At 35.8% G+C, this 15,168-nt stretch overlaps 1 pseudogene; it reads left to right on the plus strand.

Annotated features, from left to right (window-relative positions):
• The first annotated feature begins 519 nt into the window (after positions 1-519).
• Positions 520-15,168, plus strand: part of LOC120144691 — a 62,936-nt pseudogene continuing 48,287 nt past the window's right edge.

Raw genomic sequence — 15,168 nt, forward strand, 5'->3', positions numbered from 1 at the left:
ATTTTAGGTTGATACTTACCGGTGTAATTCTAGGAATTAGGTTTATACTTACAAATGTAAGCATGCGAATCAAGAGTTTTCTTCCTTAAAGAATGATTGAAATAATAAATTTGAATAATAAATTTGAATAACGTCAAGAAAAATGATAAATAGGAGATGATGATCGTATCATGAAACTCAAAGCTATGAGGATTACTACGAAAATAGAACATAAAACCAATAAACGAAAAGGTTCTCCTCCTAATATTCTCTGTGTCTATTTTATTTGCTTACCAAACTTTTATAAAAAAAATTCACCAAGTATTTAGACGTCTTATCAAAAAAAATCATACCCTTGATTTTTTTCTTTTATTTAAATATTTAAATATTTTTTATACTCATGATTTTAACGGTAAATTGACTAAAATAGGGAATAGAGTAAAGTTCAGCGACCAAAATACCCAATATATTCAATTCAGTGAGAAAATTGAAAACTTTTAAAATTCAGTGAAAAAATAAAAGAGAAAGTAAAGTTCAGTGATGAAATTAATAATTTACACAAATATCCTTTTCATAAACCCTAGCCGGTTCATCACCCTCGTCACTATTGTTTCCTATCGCCGTGCTGTTCCTCTCCTGTCGCTGTTGCTTATCCGATACGTCAAAGACGACCGCACTCCACCAGTCCCCTTCTATCGCATCATAACTCATAAAACCGAAACCTTCGTCCACTTTCACTCCCCGCCAATCCTCTTCAACAACGTCACCTCCGCTGCAGCCGCTGCTGCTTCCATAGACTCCACCTCTTCGACACTCTCTTCCTGCAACGCTTCCGCTTCCGATTCGTCCCCTTACAACATGGAAGCTTCTATAGCCGCCGTCGAGAGGATCCTCAACCACTTTTTTCGTGATAAACAACATTTGGAGGATGCTTTGACGTACTCTTCGTACATGGATTCTTCTTCATACGAGTATCTTGAGTTTATCGGTAATGCAGCTCTGGGCCTTGCTTTTACAAATTACATTTTTCGGGCTTATCCAAAGCTTGGTCATGAGCTGCTTTCGTTGATCAAATCAGCTAATATAAGCACGGAAAAACTAGCCCGCGTCGTTGTTAAACACCATCATTTTCATTTCGTTCGACACAATGTTGTTGTCCTTGAGCAAAAGGTATTTTCGTCGTTTATTGTCTTTTTGACTTTTTTGAAGTTGGATTAAGCATGCAATTAATTTTTTTAAAGTGGTTATTATTTATCATGGGGGTTTGATAATTTGTTTTATAATGATATTATAAGTTAAGGAATTCTCCGAGCTTGTTAGCAGAAGATGGTCCAGTAACCCACACTGGATCAATGAAAGCTCCCAAGATTTTAGTTGATATTGTTGAATCTCTGGCTATTTCTGTTTATGTAGATTTTATTTGAATTTAGTAACACTTTGGAAGGTATGTTCTAACGTCGATTACCATTTTTTATTATAATTCTTTCATGATTGTATTAATTTAAGGTTTGTTTTAAAGGAATAGTTCTGGTATGTATTGCATATCTTTAAAGGTCTAGTGGAGCCCATAGTTACCTTGGAAGATTTGCAGCAACAACTTCATCCCGTTACATTATTGTTTGAGATATGTCAAAAGCAACAGAAGCAAGTTGACATAAGACATTTGAAAAATGGAGAAAAACTACTATAGCAAAATTGTTCTACAACGACGTTTTTAGCAGCGTTTTGAGAGAAAACGCCACTAAATTTAAACATATAGCGGCATTTACATTCTAAATACCATAAAATGATAACTTTAGCAGCTTTTTTTATAAAAACGCTACTACTCAGTTGCGTTTTTATACATACGCCGCAATAGGTTCATCCATAGTGGCATTTTTTTAATAAACGCCTATAGTGGTACTTTAGCGGCGTTTTTATACAAACACCACAAGAGAGTCACATATAGTGGCGTTTTTCAACAAAAGCCGCAATAGAGTAGTACTTTAGCGGCGTTTTTATACAAACGCCGCAATAGGATTCATCTATAGTGGCGTTTTTTCAACAAACGTAATAATAGACTCGTACTTTAGTGGTGTTTTTTTACAAATGCCGCTATAGACTCTTACTTTAGTGGAGTTTTTAAATAAACGCCACTATAGACTCGTACTTTAGTGGTGTTTTTATACAAATGCCACTAAAGACTCATACTTTAGTGGCATTTTTGGTTACAAACACTGCTAAAGACTCGTACTTTAGTGGCGTTTGTAAGTTTGTGTTTACAAACGCTCTTCGACCGCTAATTTTCATTGGGTTGGATTAACATTCCCTTCGATCTTAGGAAAAAAGTTTCCTTTCGTATCACACATTCACACTGAAATAAATTCCTACAAGATTCTTGCTTTTCCTTTTGTTTCAAAATAAAAACATAAACCCAAAAAAGGAATATTACGAATTCAAAAGAAAAAGATTTCAAAAAACATCATTAATTTCTGTTCACACGATAGTAAGTGAACCCAGGTGAAAAACAATCGAACGGTCAAGATTTATAGAAGAGGGGAGGAAAGAGGTGGGAGTAATCTAATATAACGGCAGAGAGACTCGCTTCAATTTAAAGCCAGGGGGCCTAAGCACCGAGACCCTGAAAAAGCCCTCTTATAAAACCCTTGCTATAGCCGTCTCCCTCAAATCACTGCGTTTCCCTCCTCTCCTTTTCTCTCTGATTTCCTCAAACGCCAGATTTTGTTTGTTCGAGTTCGTTACGATGGGAATCCCTCGCCCTTTATCTTGATATATATTTTTTATTTTGTTTTGAAATCTGAATGGTAATCTATAGTTTTCATTTTCTTTTTGATATTATTTTCTTGTTTCTTGGTTTAGGCTTTGGCGAATCAGCAGACTGTTGATTATCTAGCTTAAAGCTCGTCATCGTCGGTGATGGAGGCATGGTAATTATGTTTCTCTAGGCTCTTAGATTGATTCTAACTACTTTTGGTTCGTTACCGATGGTGAATCCCTCGCCCTTTATCTTTGATATATATTTTTTATTTTGTTTTGAAATCTGAATGGTAATCTATAGTTTTCATTTTCTTTTTGATATTTATTTTCTTGTTTCTTTGTGGTTTAGGCTTTGGCGAATCAGCAGACTGTTGATTATCCTAGCTTAAAGCTCGTCATCGTCGGTGATGGAGGCACTGGTAATTACTGTTTCTCTAGGCTCTTAGATTGATTTCTAACTACTTTTGTACGATTAGATTTGATTTTTCTTCCGTTTTTACTGTTCCAATAGTGTTTAATCAGTTCCATTTACCCTTCTTTCACTTATTAAGTAGATTTATGCGAATGGATAAAACCTAGGAAGCATGAATACCATCACAATAAGATGAACATCTGAAAAACAAAACCCAGATTTCAAAATCACCCAAAACGGATTTTTTCATAGGCTTATGGCTTATGAAAACATTCCCAAGTAATAATCATTCTTCATAGTTTTCCTAAGCTATAAACATTCCAACTTAAAATTTTCATTGGGTTGGGTTAACCCGCCTAACAGAACATGCTGATAATATGACCAGAACCCGTTGAATCTGCATTGCTTGAAACAATAATATAATGGAGTACGGATGATGCCATATTTTGTGACTTTGTTCATTGCTGTTGTTTTGTTTCGTTTTCTTTGGGTGCAACATTTTTGTTTGTGTTGACCAAAGACAAATATCTACACCACCAATGAACCTCTTGCAAAAATATTATATTATGCCATTTCAGTTAGCTCTATTATTTGGCTTTTTGCCGACTTTTCTGATGAAATCTTACAATGTATAAAACAAAGAGATTTTGGGATGATATGCCAACAAGCTAAATTATCAAGTTTATTATTTTTGTTTTAATTTACAAGGATTAATCTTCTTAGACTGCAAACCAACGCAGAGGATATATTGATTAAAAAAATTATGGGGGTAAAAAAAGGTGAATTTATTATCTTCTACTGTAACTTTTTAACTCTAAGCACAAATCGTGCGACATAATTAATTAAGAGACTTGTTATTATTTCTTAAAGTCTTAAGTTCGAACATCGGATATTTATATAAAAAAAATGAACACTCAAATTTACTTTGAGATTGTAATTAATTATAGCATAAAGAGGTTTTATTGCCTTCAAGGCTAAAGCTCAATACATTTTAACCATAACTTCTCATGGTAACCTGTGTTATAGGTAACAGTGTAACACCCCAATTTAGGGGCTAAAATTAAGAAATTATAAAGTGGTGGATTTAATTTGGTATTTTGAAAGAAACAGTGGGTTAAATTGCAAAATTTTAAAGTTGGCATACCGTTTTATGAAGTGCAGGAAGTTCAGTGGCTAAACTCTTGGTTTAGCTATTTTTAATTATGAGATTATATATACCCCCAATCTCCCGTATGTTTCTGGAAATTTTTCCAGTTTTCCCTCTCCCTCAACCCAACTTCCAACTCCGATCTACTCGCCGTCCGACCTCCGATCGATGAGCTGAAACCACCATCGTGTTCGTTGTCAACCGAGGAACAAAACCCCTCAAACCTTTTGTCGTGAATCATCACCGTTCGTCGTGAATTTCAGTCGGAAGTATCGTCGGTAATAACTCGATTTTAGTTGGTTTTTCATCGATTCACGAAGATCGGGTCATCCATTTACGACACCACCCGCACGTGGAGGTGAAGCGGTCAAAGTTTCCGATTCGTTGAAATCGAGCTCTCTGCCGTTCAAAATTATGAACCGAGCTTTGTAAGTATCTCGAAATCGCTCAAAATAATTTTTAGAAATTTTTCTGGGATTTTAGCACTGTTCACGCGCCCCCACTCGCCGCCACTGCGCGTGGGGAAGGAAAAATGACCGGTTTGACCGGTCACGACCTGACCCGACGCGGCCCGTTGACCCGAGCTGACCTGTTGACCTGACCTGTTGACCCGACCCGTTGACCGTTGACCACTGTTGACCAAAACTTTGACTGCTTTGACCGGGCATTAAACGACCTTTGACTTTGACCGAGTATACCTATCCTGGTATTTTTCGATGTTCCAAATCCGATTCTGTAGTCCGTTTCTCGAAATTCAAACCCGAAGGCCTCAAAATTTTCGGTCAAACCCGTTGACTTTGATTTTGACCGAAGATTACAAATTTTCGTAAAGCCATATTTTATGCTTTCGCCGTCCTGAATCCGAATCCGAAGTCCGTTTCGCCAAATTCGAACCCGGTAAGCCATCGTTCACTGATTTATCACCCGATTCGATCCGTTTATCGTAATTAAGCTCCGTTTCTGATATAATTTATGTTGATATGTATCTGAGGAATTATTGGAAGTTGAATTGAAGATCAAAGGCATTCTAATGGAATTTTTATGGTCGATCAGTATTGCACGAAAATCGAGGTAATACTTTACTACCTCTTTATGCTTTATAGAACATGTTGGTATTGGTAAATGCATGAATGGAAATGTTTGGTCTCATATGTGTAATTAATGAAGATCTACACTAGATACGAATATGGTAGAAAGTAGATAACTGAATATGGCTCAGATGACTATTATAAGAAATGTGAGGACAGTTGGAATTAAATTACAAGTTCTGGAATTAAGTGATAAAAGAATCAACCATGGATTGTAGATTATAATTTATCTCATTAAAGGTACTTAGATGATAAATTATGAGAATATTTCGATTAGTTAAATTACGAAATTACTCTTATGTTGGAAAATGACAAGAATTGTCTCTGGAAAGTGGATTAATAAATCTGAAAAGAATTATTGATCTTCTAAAACTATTTATGTGCATAAGAAATGTTAGTTTTACTTGTAAATTATTGATAACCGGTTCTTTAACCCTAAGAAGGTTTATGCTAGATACTAGAAGTCTTTTAAGGAATCATTTTAAGATCAAAGAATGTTCGAGGAAGCAATTGATCATAGGATCTCTAAATTATATTATTTTCGTTAAGAGCTAATATCGAAATTATCTGGTTAAGAAATTACAAAAATGCCCTTGAGAGGTAAAATAGTCAGAGTTGACCCTGAAGGAGAAAGTACTTTGAGAATTTGTACTTAACTCGATTAAGTACAAATTTAATTATTAATATTCTGTCTTTGTAAAGAAAAATTCATAATATTGCGTTTGTAAAATCCGAGAAGGCACTTGACCCAAAAATATCTGAGTTTTGAGTAAATACCTGAAGAACAATTTATCGGAGGGTACTCTTTTATCAGAATTGTTCGAACGGACTGGAATAGATGATAAATTGGAATTAAATAATAAGACCAGATGAAGGAAAAAGATTGAAATATCGTGGATCTGTAAAATGACCAAAATACCCCTGTAATGGAAATGACCCAAGAATATCACCAAGCTCATAAATGATTGGATATCCTCGAGCTCTGAAATGAATGGAATAAAACTGAATACCAAAATTTACAAAATAACCTTATGGTCTAAACTAAGTAAATGTCTTGGATTAATTAAGGAATCCAAGTAAGCATAGGTATTGGACTACCTTTAAAGATAATGGAAAAATAATTTAAGTGAGTAGATCAACCCTAAAACTATGTCAATACCTGAATGGCATAGATATTACTGGAACATGTGTTTGTCTTCTCAAGTTTGGCTCGATGATAAATTTTGGAAGTATTCAACTCAGCTCTAGATTGTATTCAGCACTAAGAATTGGACGTTTATTCGACAATCAACCACGAAGACCAAATTGAATGGATCGAAAGTACAATATGTATCTGAAATTAAGGAACGTTTGAATTAATCTAGAAAATCCCGAAGTAACTGGATTGGACTTGAATGCTAAATGAACTAAGTAACCTCAATAACTGAGGATTAAGTGAGAGATTGGAATAAGTTTAGAAACTCGGGTGAACTTATGTGATGTATCATCCCAATGGATTATGAACCACAAATCAAGTACGTCAGTATTTCCTGGTAGAGTTGAAACATGGAAATGGTATAAAGACCATTAGAATATTTGTTCGTCTCCTTAAGATATGTTCAGTGATGACTCAGATGATGATACATGGATAAGAATATTTGGTATTAAAGAGTGAATAACCTGGAAGGTTGATGAATTGACAAGTTGATAAGTATCGGTTCTGGAAGCTATTCATCTGGAGTTGTTCGATAATCGGATTAATCATCATAGTTTGTAAAGATTCTGAATACCCTTCAGATTTCGTAAAGCTTCCGAAAATTATCTGAATAAGATGATCTTAATAAATTATATTCTGAATAACTGATGATTCTGTCATATATTGAACTCTTCCAATAGTGATTCTAATTCCCGACATTCTATCAGTAAAATGAATATTTGTGTTTCTCTGGCCGATAAGATTATCTTGTATCTCTAAATAATATCTGGAAACTCTAGTGTGTTCCCTACTTATATGAATATTTTATCTGATTTCTGATTTGAATTCTGTTTTGACATCTGATCTGAAATCTGTTCTGATTCCTAACCTGGATTCTGTTCTGATATCTGATCTGAATTATGTTTTGATTTTTGATATCTCCGTTTACCGATGGAGAACTGTTTTATCTGGGGATTTATTGTTGGAGGAAGATTATCTGCAGACTCCTCAGCTTTGTGCTCAGGGTCTAAATGGCATGTGCGGTTGGGTGTATGGTTTTGGGGAACCTATACATTTATGATGTGAACGGATGGGGGTATATATATATATATGTTTTAAAAAGATCTGAAAAATTACATGATTTTTGGGAACACACTAGAAAACCTATTCTGATCTTCTGAACTCAATCATCCGAAATATTTATCTAAACTGAAAGTTCATGGTCCGTTAGTACTTGAAATATCCGTAGAATCTATGCTCAGTATAAAGCTCTGTAAATGTCTGAAACAATAAGGAAATAAATATTTATCTGTATCTGCACGTTCATCAGCATCATCTGGTAGTTCTGTATTACTGAGCTTTCTAAAGCTCACTCTATTACTCACCTTTTCAGGTTAAAAGAATTGTACCAGTGCATCTATCGACTTCAGTAAGGGAGTTCGTCCGGCATTGTTGCAGAGTATGGTACATGTGATTAGGGGGCATGTAATTGTATTTTGATTTACATACGAGTTTGGAAATCTGTTTTATTTTTAATTAGTGACAACTGATTTATAAGTTTACATGTTTGATAAAAAGTTTTAAATTTTCCGCTATTTTGGGGGTTACATTTAGTGGTATCAGAGCTATGGTTTGAGTCAAAAAATTTTAAGTTAGACCGGCCGGTCGAATGTCAAAATATGTATGATCAGTACATGCCCCTAGACTGCAATCGTACCTCTCTGAGCCGGAACTCCAGGGCTGAGTCCCTATCTGAAGCGAGTAAACCAAAGTTTCTATCTGTTAAGGTTATACTTGTACAAAAAGAAATACCAATAACATTTGTCTAAACGCTGTGAAGTACCTCACGATCCATGTGAGAGTTATTTATCTAGAAAATTTTGACTTGACTCCAGAAATAAAATTTGAATATGCTACTGCTCTATGAGCCTATTTTCATGACCAAGACTGAATTGATTACTCAAGGAAAATTTTCGTTCGGATTCTTTTATTGAAATGAGAGAGATCTGATAAGAATGTATACTCAACTGGTTAAGGATTAGTGAAGGATCTGTGTTTCTATAAAAGCTACATGAAAGATATGAAAGAACTGATGGAAGTTTTATTTCTGCAATTATGTGACATGAATGAATTTTGAGGACGAAATTCTTTTAAGGAGGGGAGAATTGTAACACCCCAATTTAGGGGTTAAAATTAAGAAATTATAAAGTGGTGGATTTAATTTGGTATTTTGAAAGAAACGGTGGGTTAAATTGCAAAATTTTAAAGTTGGCATACCGTTTTATGAAGTGCAGGAAGTTCAGTGGCTAAAGTCTTGGTTTAGCCATTTTTAATTATGAGATGATATATACCCCCAATCTCCCGTATGTTTCTAGAATTTTTTCCAGTTTTCCCTCTCCCTCAACCCAACTTCAAACTCCGATCTACTCGCCGTCTGACCTCCGATCAATGAGCCGAAACCACCATCGTGTTCGTTGTCAACCGAGGAACAAAACCCCTCAAACCTTTCGTCGTGAATCATCACCGTTCGTCGTGAATTTCAGTCGGAAGTATCGTCGGTAATAACTCGATTTTAGTTAGTTTTTCATCGATTAACGGCAATCGGGTCATCCATTTACGACACCTCCCGCACCATCGTGTTCCTTGAGCCGTTCCGAGTCCACCGGTGTCCTCCCTTTTCTCCGGCGGCGGCGACGCGTGTGGAGGTGAAGCGGTCAAAGTTTTTGATTCGTTGAAATTGAGCTCTCCGCTGTTCAAAATTATGAACTGAGCTATGTAAGTATCTCGAAATTGCTCAAAATAATTTTTAGAAATTTTTTCGGCATTTTAGCACTGTTCACGCGCCCCCACGTGCCGCCACTGCGCGTGGGGAAGGAAAAATGACCGGTTTGACCGGTCACGACCCGACCCGACCCGTTGACCCGACCCGACCCTACCTGTTGACCCGTTGACCGTTGACCCATTGACCGTTGACCGGCGTTGACCACTGTTGACCAAAACTTTGACTGGCTTTGATTGGGCATTAAACGACCTTTGACTTTGACCGAGTATAGCTATCCTGACATTTTTCGACGTTCCAAATCCGATTCCACAGTCTGTTTCTCGAAATTCGAACTCGAAGGCCTCGAAATTGTCGGTCAAACCCGTTGACTTTGATTTTGACCGAAGATTCCAAATTTTCGTAAAGCCATATTTTATGCTTTCGACATCTTGAATCCGAATCCGAATCCGAAGTCCGTTTCGCCAAATTCGAACCCGGTAAGCCATCTTTCACTGATTTATCACCCGATTTGATCCGTTTATCGTAATTAAGCTCCGTTTCTGATATAATTTATGTTGATATGTATCTGAGGAATTATTGGAAGTTGAATTGAAGATCAAAGGCAATCGAATGGAATTTTTATGGTCGATCAGTATTGCACGAAAATCGAGGTAATACTTTACTACCTCTTTATGCTTTATAGAACATGTTGGTATTGGTAAATGCATGAATGGAAATGTTTGGTCTCATATGTGTAATTAATGAAGATCTACACTAGATACGAATACGGTAGAAAGTAGATAACTGAATATGGCTCAGATGACTATTATAAGAAATGTGAGGACAGTTGGAATTAAATTACAAGTTCTGGAATTAAGTGATAAAAGAATCAACCATGGATTGTAGATTATAATTTATCTCATTAAAGGTACTTAGATGATTAATTATGAGAATATTTCGATTAGGTAAAATTATGAAATTACCCTTATGTTGGAAAATAACAAGAATTGTCTCTAGAAGTGGATTAATAAATCTTAAAAGAATTATTGATCTGCTAAAACTATTTATGTGCATAAGAAATGTTAGTTTTACTTGTAAATTATGGATAACCGGTTTTTTAACCCCAAGAAGGTTTATGCTAGATACTAGAAGTCTTTTAAGGAATCATTTCAAGATCAAAGAATATTCGAGGAAGCAATTGATCATAGTATCTCTAAATTATATTATTTTCGTTAAGAGCAAATATCGAAATTATCTGGTTAAGAAATTACGAAAATGCCCTTGAGAGGTAAAATAGTCAGAGTTGACCCTGAAGGAGAAAGTACTTTGAGAATTTGTACTTAACTCGATTAAGTACAAATTTAATTATTAATTTTCTGTCTTTGTAAAGAAAAATTCATAATATTGCGTTTGTAAAATCCGAGAAGGCACTTGACCCGAAAATATCTTAGTTATGAGTAAATACCTGAAGAACAATTTATCGGAAGGTGCTCTTTTATCAGAATTGTTCGAACGGACTGAAATAGATGATAAATTGGAATTAAATAATAAGACCAGATGAAGGAAAAAGATTGAAATACCGTGGATCTATAAAATGACCAAAATACCCCTGTAATGGAAATGACCCAAGAATATCAGCAAGCTCAGAAATGATTGGATATCCTCGAGATCTGAAATGAATGGAATAAAACTGAATACCAAAATTTACAAAATAACCTTATGGTCTAAACTAAGTAAATGTCTTGGATTAATTAAGGAATCCAAGTAAGCATAGGTATTGGACTACCTTTAAAGATAATGGAAAATAATTTAAGTGAGTAGATCAACCCTAAAACTATGTCAATACTTGAATGGCATAGATATTACTGGAACATGTGTTTGTCTTCTCAAGTTTGGCTCGATGATAAATTTTGGAAGTATTCAGCTCAGCTCTAGATTGTATTCAGCACTAAGAATTGGACGTTTGTTCGACAATCAACCACGAAGACCAAATTGAATGGATCGAAAGTACAATATGTATCTGAAATTCAGGAATGTTTGAATTAATCTGGAAAATCTTGAAGTAACTTGATTGGACTTGAATGCTAAATGAACTAAGTAACCTCAATAACTGAGGATTAAGTGAGAGATTGGAATAAGTTTAGAAACTCGGGTGAACTTATGTGATGTATCATCCCAATGGATTATGAACCACAAAACAAGTACGTCAGTATTTCCTGGTAGAGTTGAAACATGGAAATGAAATAAAGACCATTAGAATATTTGTTCGTCTCCTTAAGATATGTTCAGTGATGACTCAGAAGATGATACATGGATAAGAATATTTGGTATTAAAGAGTTAATAACCTGGAAGGTTGATGAATTGACAAGTTGATAAGTATCGGTTCTTGAAGCTATTCATCTAGAGTTGTTCGATAATCGGATTAATCGTCATAGATTGTAAAGATTCTGAATACCCTTCAGATTTTGTAAAGCTTCCGAAAATTATCTGAATAAGATGATCTTAATAAATTATATTTTGAATAACTGATGATTCTGTCAGATATTGAACTCTTCCAATAGTGATTCTAATTCCCGACATTCTATCGGTAAAATGAATATTTGTGTTTCTCTGGCCGATAAGATTATCTTGTATCTCTAAATAATATCTGGAAACTCTAGTGTGTTCCCTACTTAAATGAATATTTTATCTGATTTATAATTTGAATTCTATTTTGACATCTGATATGAAATCTGTTCTGATTCCTAACCTGGATTCTGTTCTGATATCTGATCTGAATTATGTTTTGATTTTTGATATCTCCGTTTACCGATGGAGAACTATTTTATCTGGGGATTTATTGTTGGAGGAAGATTATCTGCAGACTCTTCGGCTTTGTGCTCAGGGTCTAAATGGCATGTGCGGTTGGGTGTATGGTTTTGGGGAACCTACACATTTATGATGTGAACGGATGGGGTATATATATATATGTTTTAAAAAGATCTGAAAAGTTACATGATTTTTGGGAACACACTAGAAAACCTATTCTGATCTCCTGAACTCAATCATCCGAAATATTTATCTGAACTGAAAGCTCATGGTCCGTTAGTACTTGAAATATCCGTAGAATCTCTGCTCAGTATAAAGATTTGTAAATGTCTGAAACAATAAGGAAATAAATATTTATCTGTATCTGCACGTTCATCAGCATCATCTGGTAGTTCTGTATTACTGAGCTTTCTAAAGCTCACTCTATTACTCACCTTTTCAAGTTAAAAGAATTGTACCAGTGCGTCTATCGACTTCAGTAAGAGAGTTCGTCCGGCGTTGTTGCAGAGTATGGTACATGTGATTAGGGGACATGTAATTGTATTTTGATTTATATACGAGTTTGGAAATCTGTTTTATTTTTAATTAGTGACAACTGATTTTATAAGTTTATATGTTATGATAAAAGGTTTTAAATTTTCAGTTATTTTTACAATGGGTCGCTCCGGTAGCCCTAATGTGACTTCCCGGATCGTATCGGGTTACCCGCATCGGTCTGGGGGTTACATTTAGTGGTATCAGAGCTATGGTTTGAGTCAAAAATTTTCAAGTTAGACCGGCCGGTCGAATGTCAAAATATGTATGATCAGTACATGCCCCTAGACTACAATCGTACCTCTCTGAGCCGGAACTCCAGGGCTGAGTCCCTATCTGTAGCGAGTAAACCAAAGTTTCTATCTGTTAAGGCTATACTTGTACAAAAAGAAATACCAGTAACATTTGTCTAAACGCTGTGAAGTACCTCACAATCCATGTGAGGGTTATTTATCTAGAAAATTTTGACTTGACTCCAGAAATAAAATTTGAATATACTACTGCTCTATGAGCCTATTTTCATGACCAAGACTGAATTAATTACTCAAGGAAAATTTTCGTTCGGATTCTTTTATTGAAATGAGAGAGTTCTGATAAGAATGTATACTCAACTGGTTAAGGATTAGTGAAGGATCTGTGTTTCTATAAAAGCTACATGAAAGATATGAAAGAACTGATGGAAGTTTTATTTCTGCAATTATGTGACATGAATGAATTTCGAGGACGAAATTCTTTTAAGGAGGGGAGAATTGTAACACCCCAATTTAAGGGCTAAAATTAAGAAATTATAAAGTGGTGGATTTAATTTGGTATTTTGAAAGAAACAGTGTGTTAAATTGCAAAATTTTAAAGTTGGCAGACCGTTTTATGAAGTGCAGGAAGTTCAGTGGCTAAACTCTTGGTTTAGCCATTTTTAATTATGAGATGATATATACCCCCAATCTCCCGTATGTTTCTGAAAATTTTTCCAGTTTTCCCTCTCCCTCAACCCAACTTCCAACTCCGATCTACTCGCCGTCCAACCTCCGATCGATGAGTCGAAACCACCATCGTGTTCGTTGTCAACCGAGGAACAAAACCCCTCAAACCTTTCGTCGTGAATCATCACCGTTCGTCGTGAATTTCAGTCGGAAGTATCGTCGGTAATAACTCGATTTTAGTTGGTTTTTCATCGATTCACGACGATCGGATCATCCATTTACGACACCTCCCGCACCATCGTGTTCCTTGAGCCATTCTGAGTCCATCGGTGTCCTCCCTTTTCTCCGGCGGCGGCGGCGCGTGTGGAGGTTAACCGGTCAAAGTTTTTTGATTCGTTGAAATCGAGCTCTCCGCCGTTCAAAATTATGAACCGAGCTTTGTAAGTATCTCGAAATCGCTAAAAATAATTTTTAGAAAATTTTTCGGGATTTTAGCACTGTTCACGCGCCCCCACGCGCCGCCACTGCGCGTGGGGAAGGAAAAATGACCGGTTTGACCGGTCACGACCCGACCCGACGCGACCCGTTTACCCGACCCGTTGACCCGACCCAACCTGTTGACCTGACCTGTTGACCCGACCCGTTGACCCGTTGATCGTTGACCCATTGACCGTTGACCGACGTTGACCACTGTTGACTAAAACTTTGACTGGCTTTGACCGGGAATTAAACGACCTTTGACTTTGACTGAGTATACCTATCCTGATATTTTTCAACGTTCCAAATCTGATTTCGCAGCCCGTTTCTCGAAATTCGAATCCGAAGGCCTCAAAATTGTCGGTCAAACCCGTTGACTTTGATTTTGACTGAAGATTCCAAATTTTCTTAAAGCCATATTTTATGCTTTCAACGTCCTGAATCCGAATCCGAAGTCTGTTTCGCCAAATTCGAACCCAGTAAGCCATCTTTCACTGATTTATCACCCGATTCTATCCGTTTATCGTAATTAAGCTCCGTTTCTGATATAATTTATGTTGATATGTATCTGAGGAATTATTTGAAGTTGAATTGAAGATCAAAGGCATTCGAATGGAATTTTTATGGTCGATCAGTATTGCATGGAAATCGAGGTATTACTTTACTACCTCTTTATGCTTTATAGAACATGTTGGTATTGGTAAATGCATGAATGGAAATGTTTGGTCTCATATGTTTAATTAATGAAGATCTACACTAGATACGAATACGGTAGAAAGTAGATAACTGAATGGCTCAAATGACTATATAAGAAATTGGAGGACAGTTGGAATTAAATTACAGTTCTGGAATTAAGTGATAAAAGAATCAACCATGAATTATAGATTATAATTTATCTCATTAAAGGTACTTAGATGATAAATTATGAGAATATTTCGATTAGGTAAAATTATGAAATTATTCTTATGTTGGAAACTGACAAGAATTGTCTCTGGAAGTGGATTAATAAATCTGAAAAGAATTATTGATCTTCTAAAACTATTTATGTGCATAAGAAATGTTAGTTTTACTTGTAAATTATGGATAACCGGTTCTTTAACCCCAAGAAAG

Source organism: Hibiscus syriacus, unplaced genomic scaffold (genome assembly GCF_006381635.1).
Source record: "Hibiscus syriacus cultivar Baekdansim isolate YM2019G1 unplaced genomic scaffold, ASM638163v2 tig00110890_pilon, whole genome shotgun sequence".
Lineage (NCBI taxonomy): Eukaryota > Viridiplantae > Streptophyta > Magnoliopsida > Malvales > Malvaceae > Hibiscus > Hibiscus syriacus.